Here is a 12,030-nt window from a genome sequence, read left to right on the forward strand (position 1 = left end):
TCTCAGTGTAATCCTAATGTTATAAGTTCACTTGTGACTTCAATAAACCTAGTTTTTTTTTGTACCAAAACCAGTTGTCTGCTGCACTTTGTCACAACCCCCAAATAAGTCCAAGGTCTAGAACCCAGGGAGTGGGAGCGATTCGGACCACTCAGAAGTCAGAGGTGAAGCTGACACACACCACCACCCCCTACAGTAGACGCCAGTGTTGTAGCTGTACTGGCTTGGTTAGGGATGCGACAAGTTCTGGAGCACAAGTTTTCAGTACTGTTGCTGGAATATTGTCAGGGCCCAAAGCTTTTCAGTATTCAGTGCCTTCAGCTGTTTATTGATAGCACGTGGAGTGAATTGAATTGGCTGAAGACTGGCATCTGTGATGCGGGGACCTCCGGAGGAGGCCGAGTTGGATCATCCACTCGGCACTTCTGGCTGAAGACTGTTGCAAATACTTCAGCCTTATCTTTTGCATTGATGTGTTGGGCTCCCCCATCATTGAGGATGGGGATATTTGTGGAGCATCATCCTCCAGTGAGTTGTTTAATTGTCCACCACCATTCACGTCTGGATGTGGCAGGACTGCAGAGCTTAAATCTGATCCATTGGTTGTGGGATCGCTTAGCTCTGTCTATCACTCACTGCTTATGCTGTTTGGCACACAAGTAGTTCTATGTTATAGCCTCACCAGGTTGACACCTCATTTTTAAGTATGCCTAGTTCTGCTCCTGGCATGCCCTCCTGAACTCTTCATTGAACAAGTATTAAACCCCTGACTTGATGGTAATGATGGGGTGGGTGATATGCCAGGCCATGAGGTTACAGATTGTATTTTGAGTACAATTCTGCTGCTGCTGATGGCCCACAGTGTCTCATGGATGTCCTGCCCTGAGTTGCTAGACATGTTCGAAATCTATCCCATTTAGCACGGTGGTAATGCCACACAAGGGTGTCTTCAATGTGAAGGCGGGACTTCATCTGCATAACAGTTGTGCATTGGTCACTCCTACCGATATTGTCATGTACAGATGCATCTGCGGCAGGCGGGTTGGTGAGGATGAGGTCAAGTTTGTTTTTCCCTCTTATTGTCTCCCTTGCCACTTGCCACAGGCCCAGTCTAGTATCTATGTCCTTTAGGACTCAGCTAGATCAATCAGTAGTGGCGCTACTGAGCCATTCTGAGTGATGAACATTGATGTCCACCACCCAGAGTACATTCTGCGCCCTTGCCACCCTCAGTGCTACTTCCAAGTGGTGTTCAACATGGAGGAGCACTGATTCACGGGTGGTACGTGGTAATCAAGGGATGTCTGCTGCACTCCGCAGATTGCAAGGCATGATGGAGAAGTCTTCAGTCTGAGGTGGTAGTGCTGGCATGCCAACGCACTGAGGTCAGTGCTAGTAGGATGGTGACTGCCATGGAGACTTTGGTGCAGTACATTGGTCCTGCCCTGCTGTGCAGGCTGAACTCCATCACTGACACCATAGTTGGCCTCCAACAGTGTCAACGTGAGAGTGATGCAAGGAAGCTCAATCTCGCTCCAGCTTCCTCTTTTGTTTAAGGAGTCAGCCAGGGGCTCTAGATCCCCCGTAGGGAGGAGGATCAGCAGGTGCACACCCCAGGGCCATTCATTCAGGTGTCTATGGGAGCATCCAGTTCATCTGAATCCCCTCTACCTGTGACCCCCCACAGCTCCTCTCCACAGGCCATGAGGGTGCAACTGCCACACAGCAGGACCTCAAAAGCAGGCCGGGACCCTCCAGGTCTCGGCTCTCCAAAGGAAGCCCATCAAGGTCATCAGAGACAAGGCATAGCAGTCAGCAGGCTGCCTCCACCTCCACTGTGGATGTCCGGGGAGCAACAAGCAGGGTTAGGCAGGTCAAGAAGATGTAACTCTTGTAGAGTTAAAACAATTAACTAAATTAACAATAACAAGGGAGAAATTAAGCACAGCCCCTAAATCAGGTTCAAGAAGATGTAACTCTTTCGAGTTATCAACAGATCGCATGTAACTCTTTCGTGTACATTCACAGTTCTTGGTTTCCGGGAGTGGGACATGAACCCACAACCTTCTGATTCAAAGGCGAGGGTGCTAATTGCACAGCCTGGGCATGAGTATTAATCACTTGTACTTAATGCTTGCTATTGTAAATAAACTGCCAAGAATGTCTACCTGCCTATGGCTCCCTGTTCTCTTGAGCAGTGTTCATGTCACTCAGATGTGAAACCTTGGCTCCTGCACAAGATAAAGGCAGGTGTCTTAGTCCAGGGTCTCTTCCCTGTGCAGTGTGTAACCTTCAGACCAAAGTGATGGTCCGGCTTCACACTCACTGAACACATCAGTGATGCCTGCACCTCGATGATGCTGGTCATTGCTGCCAGAATGTCGTGGGAAGGCATCACAGAGTTTCATCATTCTCTCTGTGTGCTCTCAGCACCTTTAAGGTGGGGCTGGCCTTCCCAATCTCTTCAGCATCTGTGTCCGGCGATGCTGTGCTCCTGAAGGGGTTAGGTGCTGAAGGCTGACAAAGGATCAGGTGCATTTAAAGTTTCATGGATGCATCTCCTGATCACAGAGCACAAGCGAGCTGCCCTCAGCCAGATAGGAGTTAGATGTTCACAGAGGCAATGTGAAGATCTGAGGAGTGCCCTCACTGCATGTCATCATCATCCTCCTGGAATCTAGCGATTATTAGGATTTCCGCTGCATCTCCATGACTTGAGCCTGAGCACTGAGGGTATGTGCGCTGCCATCAGCCACAGAGGAGTCAAACGTTCACAGATGTAAGGTGAGGGTGTCAGGACTGTCCTCACCATCTCGCCATCATCCTCCATGAATCTTGCAGCTATGGGGGCCTCCCGAATGCGTCTGCCTCATCTGGCCAGTGCGATGGCCTCATCACCGTCATCCTCACCTTCAAGGACCAGCCCCAGGTTGCAGAGTGCACAGCAAGCGTCGATGATGCGCAACAGCCTCTGGGGACTGTATTGCAGTGCTCCACCAGACCTGTCGAGGCACTGGAACCTCATTTTCAAAATGCCTATCACTCCACCAGTCCAGGTCGCAGCATGAGCCTCGTTATACTATTGTTCTGAGTCTGAGGCTGCTGCACAGGCATTATCAGCCATGTCCTCTGTGGGTAGCCCTTGTCCCCAAGGAGCTAACTCTGAAGCCTCCATGGACCCTGGAAGATGTCAGGCATCTGAGACCTGCTAAGGATGTAGGAGTCATGGATGATCCCTGGGAATTGTAGGATGCATTTGTTGTGGTTGAACACCAGCTGAATATTCAGCGAGTGGAAGCCCTTGTGTTTGACATAGTTGACTGCTTGATGCCACGGAGATCTAAGCACCATGTGAGTGCAGTCGATGGCCCCCTGCACCTGTGGGAAACCAGAGATCTGTGCAAATCCCAGTGCTCTTGATTCCTGGCTTTCCTGATCCTAGGCAAAATGCACAAAGCTCTGTGCCTTTGCGAAGGTGGCGTCCGTGACCCCCTGGATACACTTGTGCATGGAGGCTTGCGAGATCCCACACAGGTCACCTGTGGAGCCCTGGCGTAAAAATTGAGTGTTGCAGTCACTTTCACAGTCACTGGCAGTGAATGTCCTCCCTGTCCCCATAGCGCCTGCAGTGACCGACCAGTTCGCTATACAGGCGCAGTCTTCGGTGACACTGGTTCTTGGTCATCTGCAGGCGCTGTCTATAGACTCTGGGTCTAGCGAGGTCTTCAGCGGCGTGCACGGCAGGCCCTGCCGCCCCTTCGTCTTGAGTGAGGTGCTCCTCCCTTTGCTGAGCCAGGTGCCTCCACCGCTCTCTACTACTTCTCTGGTCTCTCTAAGCCATAAGGCAATATGCTACCTCACAGGCTCCATGATCCTGATGTTCTCCTCCTGCAGGATCAAAGAGAGAGAGAGAGGTGTGGATTCGCATGGATGTATTAAGAACCTCTCTTGGTTAATTCTGAAGGCTCCTTCAGACATGCAGGAGAGTGCTGGCCACCACTTAGATGGCCAGTGTGTGTCATGCACTCATTGGCTGTCTGAAACTCCAGCCACATACACCCCACTCCACTTGACCGATTGGCAGCGGCTTCGGCCATCGGACTGCATGCTGCGGTCTCAGCTCAGGAGCAGGCATTCTCTAACCTGCACTGCAAGGCTGCACTGTTAGCTTGAACCATGAGGGATACTGGTCCAAGCCTTAATAAAGACATTGCAAGGGGCTGTGAGTGTCTCCAGCAGTGACGGCATCATGGCCGCCTTTCGCAAAGGGATTGTACAACTTGCCCAGTTTGCCAATTGCCCTGCTGCCCCATAAAATGCACAGTAATTTGCAGACTGTGCCCAAGGGGTGAAAAGCTCTGGAGCATTTGGTGGTACTTTCATGCTTTTGCGTTGCTTGAGTGGGCAGAGAAGCTTCAGAGGCCAATTCCAATGTCAATGACAAAAACAAAAACAAAAATACCTGGAAAAACTCAGCAGGTCTGGCAGCATTGGTGGAGAGGAGCACAGTTGAGGTTTCGAGTCCGCATGACTCTTCAACAGAACTAATTAAAAATAGAGAAGGGTGAAATATAAGCTGGCTTAAGGCGGGTGCGGGGTGGTGGGGGGGGTGGGGGGGGGGTGGGGGGTGGTGGACAAGAAGAGCTAGGTAGAGGGCCAGTGATAAGTGGAGATAACCAAAAGATGTCACAGACAAAAGCACAAAGAGGTGTTGAAGGTGGTGATATTATCTAAAGGAATGTGCTAATTAAGGGTAGAAAGCAGGACAAGCAAGGTACAGGTAGCCCTAGTGGGGGTGGGGTGGGGTGAAGGAATCAAAAAAGGCTAAAAGGTAGAGATAATACAATGGATGGAAATACATTTAAAAATAATGGATATAGGTGGGAAAAGAAAAATCTATATAAATTATTGGAAAAAACAAAAAGGAGTGGGAAAATCGGAAAGGGGGTGGGGATGGAGGAGAGAGTTCATGATCTAAAGTTGTTGAACTCAATATTCAGTCCGGAAGGCTGTAAAGTGCCTAGTCGGAAGATGAGGTGCTGTTCTTCCAGTTTGCGTTGAGCTTCACTGGAACAATGCAGCAGCCCAAGGACGGACATGTGGGCATGAGAGCAGGGTGGAGTGTTGAAATGGCAAGCGACAGGGAGGTCTGGATCATGCTTGCGGACAGACCGAAGGTGTTCCGCAAAGCGGTCACCCAGTCTGCATTTGGTCTCTCCATTGTAGAGGAAACCGCATTGGGAGCAGTGAATGCATTAGACGAAATTGAGGGAAGTGCAAGTGAAATGCTGCTTCACTTGAAAGGAGTGTTTGGGCCCTTGGACAGTGAGGAGAGGGGAAGTAAAGGGGCTGGTGTTGCACCTTCTGCGGTTGCATGGGAAGGTGCCGTGGGAGGGGGTTGAGGTGTAGGGGGTGATGGAGGAGTGGACCAGGGTGTCCCGGAGGGAACGATCCCTGCGGAATGCCGCCGCGGGGGTGAAGGGAAGATGTGTTTGGTGGTGGCATCATGCTGGAGTCGGCAGGAATGGCAGAGGATGATCCTTTGAATGCGGAGGCTGGTGGGGTGATAAGTGAGGACAAGGGGGACCCTATCATGTTTCTGGGAGGGAGGAGAAGGTGTGAGGGCGGATGCGTGGGAGATGGGCCGGACATGGTTGAGGGCCCTGTCAACCATCGTGGGTGGAAAACCTCGGTTAAGGAAGAAGGAGGACATGTCAGAGGAACTGTTTTTGAAAGAGGCATCATCAGAACAGATGCGACGGAGGCGAAGGAACTGAGAGAATGGGATGAAGTCCTTACAGGAAGTGGGGTGTGAGGAGCTGTAGTCGAGGTAGCTGTGGGAGTCGGTAGGCTTGTAATGGATATTGGTGGACAGTCTATCACCAGAAATTGAGAAAGAGAGGTCAAGGAAGGGAAGGGAAGTGTCAGAGATGGACCATGTGAAAATTATGGAGGGGTGGAAATTGGAAGCAAAATTAATAAATTTTTCCAGGTCCCGACGAGAGCATGAAGCAGCACCGAAGTAATCATCGATGTACCGGAGAAAGAGTTGTGGGAGGGGGCCGGAGTAGGACTGGAACAAGGAATGTTCCACATACCCCATAAAGGGACAGGCATAGTTGGGGCCCATGTGGGTATCCATAGCCACATCTTTTATTTGGGGGAAGTGAGAGGAGTTAAAGGAGAAATTGTTCAGTGAGAGAACAAGTTCAACCAGACGGAGAGTAGTGGTGGATTGGGATTGTTCAGGCCTCTGTTCGAGGAAGAAGCGGAGAGCCACCAGACCATCCCAGTGGGGGATGGAGGTGTAGAGGGATTGGACGTCCATGGTGAAGAGGAGGTGGTTGAGGCCAGGGAACTGGAAATTGTTGATATGTTGTAGGGTGTCAGAGGAATCACGGATGTAGGTGGGAAGGGACTGGACAAGTGGAGAGAGAATGGAGTCAAGATAGCAAGAAATGAGTTCCGTGGGGCAGGAACAGGCTGACACGGTCGGTCTGCAGGGACAGTCCTGTTTGTGGATTTTGGGTAGGAGGTAGAAGCGGGCCGTCCGATGTTGGGAGACAATCAGGTTGGAAGCTGTGGAAGGAAGATCTCCAGAGGAGATGAGATGAGTGACAGTCCTGGAAACAATGGCTTGATGTTCAGTGGTGGGGTAATGGTCCAGGGAGAGGTAGGAGGAAGTGTCTGCGAGTTGCCGCTCAGCCTCTGAGAGGTAGAGGTCAGAGCACCAGACAACAACAGCACCGCCCTTGTCAGCGGGTTTGATGACAATGTCAGGATTGGATCTGAGAGAACTGAGTGCAGCAAGTTCAGAGAGAGACAGGTTAGAATGGGTGAGAGGAGCAGAGAAATTGAGACGACTAATGTCACGCGGACAGTTCTCAATGAAAAGATCAAGAGAAGGTAAGAATCCAGAGGGAGGGGTCCAGGTGGAGGGAGAATATTGGAGGTGGGTAAAAGGATCCGTTGCACGGGGAGAGGACTCCTGCCCAAAGAAGTGAGCACGGAGACGAAGGCGGCGGAAGAAGAGTTCAGCATCGTGCCGAGCCCGAAATTCATTGAGATGAGGGTGTAAGGGTATGAAACTAAGTCCCTTGCTGAGCACTGAACGTTCAGCATCGGAGAGGGGAAGGTTAAGGGGTATGGTGAATACACAGCCGGGGCTGGGATTGGAAGACGGGATGGGGACAGAGGGACAGGCAGGGGTGGAGGGTCCTGGATGGGTGTTGGTGTCGATGAGTTGTTGGAGCTTGCGTTCCTTTGCAGTTGAGAGAAAGAGAAAAAGTTTCTTGTTGAGGCGTCGGATGAGACGAAGAATAAAATTAAACTGGGGGCACGCGCAGCTTTGAAAAAGGGCGCGGCGGTGCTGCTGGAGGGAGAGGTCGAGTGTGTTCATATGGCGGCACATGGCACTGAGTGTAGATCTCAGAATGCGATGAGAACAGCAGTCCGAGGAGCGTTGTATGTCCCGGAGATACCTTTAATCCTGGGTGGGTTCGAAACATGAGGGATGGAACTTCAGTTGAAATCCACGTGGGGTAAGTGGGAGACAGAGACAGTCACTGAGGAAGGAAATATGGCTGTGAAATCGGGTTTTAGTAAATACCTTGTCAAACACCAGGAGAGAAATGGAAAGCAATGAAGGTGAACAAGGCAAAACAGAGATACGAAAATCCTGACGGAGAGAAGAGCAAAACTTCTTCAAGGTAGGCATTCCTTGAAGAGAGGTGGAAGTCAATTAAACACAGAGATAAAAGCAAAGAACTGCAGATGCTGGAAATCCAAAACAAAAACAAAAACAAAAATACCTGGAAAAACTCAGCAGGTCTGGCAGTATCGGTGGAGAGGAGCACAGTTGACGTTTCGAGTCTGCATGACTCTTTAACAGAACTAATTAAAAATAGAGAAGGGGTGAAATATAAGCTGGTTTAAGGGGCGGGGGGGGAGGGGGGGTGTGGGGTGGTTGGGACAAGAAGAGCTAAGTAATGCATCTGCAGCTGTGGAAGAATGCTCACTTTTGACAAGCTTTTCTAAGTACGTGGCTGCTTCCCTCACCACCCACTACCCGCACCCCCTCACACTCCCTGCACCCCCCCGACATGTGCTTGGGTATTTCCTTCAGTCTGCCTGTGCTGCCTTTCCCCCTTCCCCACCACCCTGGCCTGACCCGCACTGGAGCCCTTGCCCTGGCACTGCACTGAAAGCCAGCTGGGAAAAAGCGATTTTCCTGTGGCCCTAACGAATGTGAGGCGCCTCTTCCTTGATGTCCGATGGGCGATGCTCATGAGTGCTGTGCAAGGTTGTGTGCACTCACTATTGAGTTCCCCTTGAAGTTCAGCTCACCAGGCCTTTTAAAGGCAGTTGTGAAGCACGCTGTTCTGAAGTCACACCAACATGGATGGTAAATTTGATGTGGGGGGATGATTCCAGTGAGCAAGGCTTATAATTAGATGCCGATGTTCAGCAGCAGGAAATGCAGCCCGCCATTGACGGGTGGAGCGGACAATCGCAAACTGGTTTCACGACGGCGGGAAGTTGATTTTTGGCCTTCCCGCCATATTATGCCCCCGCCCACCACAATGGCCGACGACACCAGAGCCAGAAAATTCCAGCCAGAATCATTAATCTTTCTTCCCTAGGACCATCCCACATCGGAATAAGCTGCCAAAGGAAATCATCACAGCTCCATCACTTGAAATCTTCTAGATCTATCTTTAGGTTACTTCTAATTAAAATTTTTCATTATCAGGGCTATCATTTCAGCAGGCCATGATTAGTTTAGCTAGCACTAAATGTTGGGGAATACAGATATTAGTTTGTGATAGGACACAACAGAAGTAGAAACAGAAACAGAAACTGGGCACATCAGACTACACAAGAGGTGTTGTGTGCCCACCCACTTGTACCCAGATAGCTGCCATCTACAATCTAAGGTGACCAGATCTCACTTTGGTAAATGGAAAAAGCATGTCAAAAATCAAACTCTGACGATATGTCTGACAGCAGGTCCGATGGTACAGATATGTATAAGGACCATGATAAGTATTATACTAGATATTTCATCAGTAGCAACCCAACAATGACATTTCATTCTTTATTTGGTGATCATCACCATCAGCTGCATCTGCCGAGATGCCGCCAACTATAATTGAAAAACTTATTGCATCTGCCTGTGGGGAAGTGCCTTTGTAGGGAGTGGGTCAGCACAGAGCTAACTGTAGGGCTGTGCTATCTGCTTTAAGGATATGATCTATAGGGCTGATCTAGCCAGTGACAGAATGGAACATAGGAGCAGGAGTAGGCCATTCAGCCCATCGAGCCTGCTCCACCATTAAGTATGATTATGGCTGATCATCCACTTCAAATACCTTTCTCCCACACTATCCCAATATCTTTTTATGTCATTGGCATTTAGAAATCTGTCAATCTCTACTGAGCATCCACAGCCCTCTGTGGTGGAGAATTCCAAAGATTCACAACTCCCTGAGTAAAAAAAAAAATTCTCTTCATCACAGTTCTAAGTGGCTTCCCCATTATTTTGAAATCGTGTCCCCTGGTTCTAGACTCCCCAGCCAGGGGGAACATCTTACCTGCATCTACCCTGTCCATCCCTTGAAGTGTTTTGTAGGTTTCAATGAGATCATCTTTCATTCTTTGAACCTCTAGAGTTTCCCCAATCTCTTCATAGGACAGTCCTGCCTTCCCAGGAACAAGTTTGGTGAACACTGTCAGCTGTGGCCAGAATGTTTCAGCTGTGGCCAGAAGTCTGCATATGAGATTTCTTTTCCTTTCATTGTTGCTGTAACATTGTTGTAGAGTATAGGGTTAACATCAGAAGCATATATGAGAGACTAAGACCTCACACTATATTTTTATAAAATATATAAAGATGTGTTCATGGCTAGTTCTAAAATTTCAACAACTGAACAAAGATCCTTAAAATGTCTGAAATCCCGTGAGATTTCGAAAATTATGACCCCAGGACAAAAGTAGCCACTTTGAAATTTCGGAAATCTCACACCTCATTATCTCTGAGGAGCTACTAATGATCACCTTGGGTCTGCACAGCCCATCTTCAAAGGGAACTACATTGAATGCCTTTTGTATTTGATAACTCGGGCTTGCCAGCGGAGACGGAACACCTACTAAGACAATTGGTCTCAAGCATTCCTTTTAACCCATAATGGCAGTCCAGAAAACCAAGCCGAGTTCCAGACCTTAGATGAACGTCCTTGCAGAGATGATGGCACATGACCTAACCCACTGGCTGGTTGAACAAGCTAACAATACCTTGCTGAGCTGCATAGCTCAGTCTGCTGTTTAACATCTGACTAGCAGGCCACACCAAAGGAGCTCTGGCCCAGGTTGGACACCTGGCCCCATCATCCCTGCTTCTGCTGGTAGCTCTGTACCATTACATACAAGACTGATTCATCTCTGCATGACTTTGTCATTGTGTGAAGTCAACACTATGGGAAAAGTGTATTATACAGCACCGGTTTTCAGTCCACCGACCTCCGTGAATGAGTGCCTCATTGGACTTTAATTCTGGACACTGGAACTCATATGAACCAATACTTAGTTTCTCTGTAGTCTCTGTACTATAAAACCATCCTTTCTCTAACCCTCTCTTTACTGTGTGAGAGCAGCGGTGACCCTGCGACCCTCCTTTCGTGGCTTGAATGTGTTCAATAAACTTACACTTTTTTAGTTCATCCTATCTTGAGTTTGTGTGAGGTTATTAATAGAAAACTGGATCACACAAAAACCAAGGAGTTGGGAAATACGCCATCACTATAAAGAGGGAAACAAATCAAAACACCTTTCTGCTTTTGGGCAGGTGGTGAGAGGAGAAATTAATGCTGTTTAAATTAACCCGCCCCACCCACCCATCCTGTCTGCAACACATACATGATACTGATGTAATAATGATGTCAGATCACATGACTGAGTTGTAAGTGAGATCTCGAAGAGAGCAGAAGCTCTTACTTGTGTGTAAATACTTGCTGTAAATAAATAGTTCTGGTTAAATAGACTATGGACTTGAGCAGCATACTTTAGGAAAACTAGATGATCCCCAAGTCCCATCTAAATGCCTGAGGCTGGGATTTTCCATGCCTGCTGGCATTGGGCGTGCTCAGCGGTGTGAGCAGACAATATGGTGAGAAGGGCAAAAATCAGATTCCCGGCGTCATGAAACCAACTTGCGATCATCCTCTCAGCCCATTGATGGCGGGCCGCGTTCTCTGCCATTGGACATCGGGAACCTCAGTGTTGTACATCCGCATAGCATTGTAAAGCCAGTCCACCGGACTCATACTGACCCCTGGCCCCACCCCACCCCCCCCACCCCTCCAGCCGCTGCATCATCCGCCCACATCGACGGGAAAACACGCCAGTGTAGAACACATCTTGACAATTGTGACGTGCAAAAGTTGGGACTTACCGCCAGGGCCTTGCTCACGTCGCGGACATCCGAGGAGCAGGAGATCATGGAGCCCGACTGCAATGGGATTCTGGAGGAATGGCCATGGCATGCTGGGTGGATTCTCATGGAGATGCCTCTGCTGCGAAGGTGTCGGGCTGAGGTTGGGAGGGGGGAAGGAGGGTGTTGGCGGGGACGAAGTTGGGAGGGGGGAATGAAGGGGTCAGGGGCGGGTGAGGTTGGGACCGGAAATAAAGGTGTCAGAGGGGTCAGGTTGGGAGGGGGAGGGAGTATGGGGTGGGAAGGAGGTAACGGGGGAGAAGATGGCAACTAGGGAGGTAGGTGTGAGGTGGGTGTAAGGTATAAGAGAAGGAGTTCAGACGGGGAAGGAATGCGGAGAGGGAGCCCGGGTTGAGGAAGGAATGCGAAGACGGAAGGGAATCCGGGGGGCAGAAGGAGTGAGGAGAGGGGAGGGAGTTCAGTTGGAGGAAGAAGTAAGTGTGGAGGGAGGAATTGGGAAGGGGGAAGGAATAAAGATGAAAGAAGAAGTGTGGGTGTCTGAGGGAGTCAGGAAGGGGTAAGGAGTATGGCTGGAGGAAGGA

Source organism: Cetorhinus maximus, chromosome 6, assembly GCF_964194155.1.
Source record: "Cetorhinus maximus chromosome 6, sCetMax3.hap1.1, whole genome shotgun sequence".
NCBI lineage: Eukaryota > Metazoa > Chordata > Chondrichthyes > Lamniformes > Cetorhinidae > Cetorhinus > Cetorhinus maximus.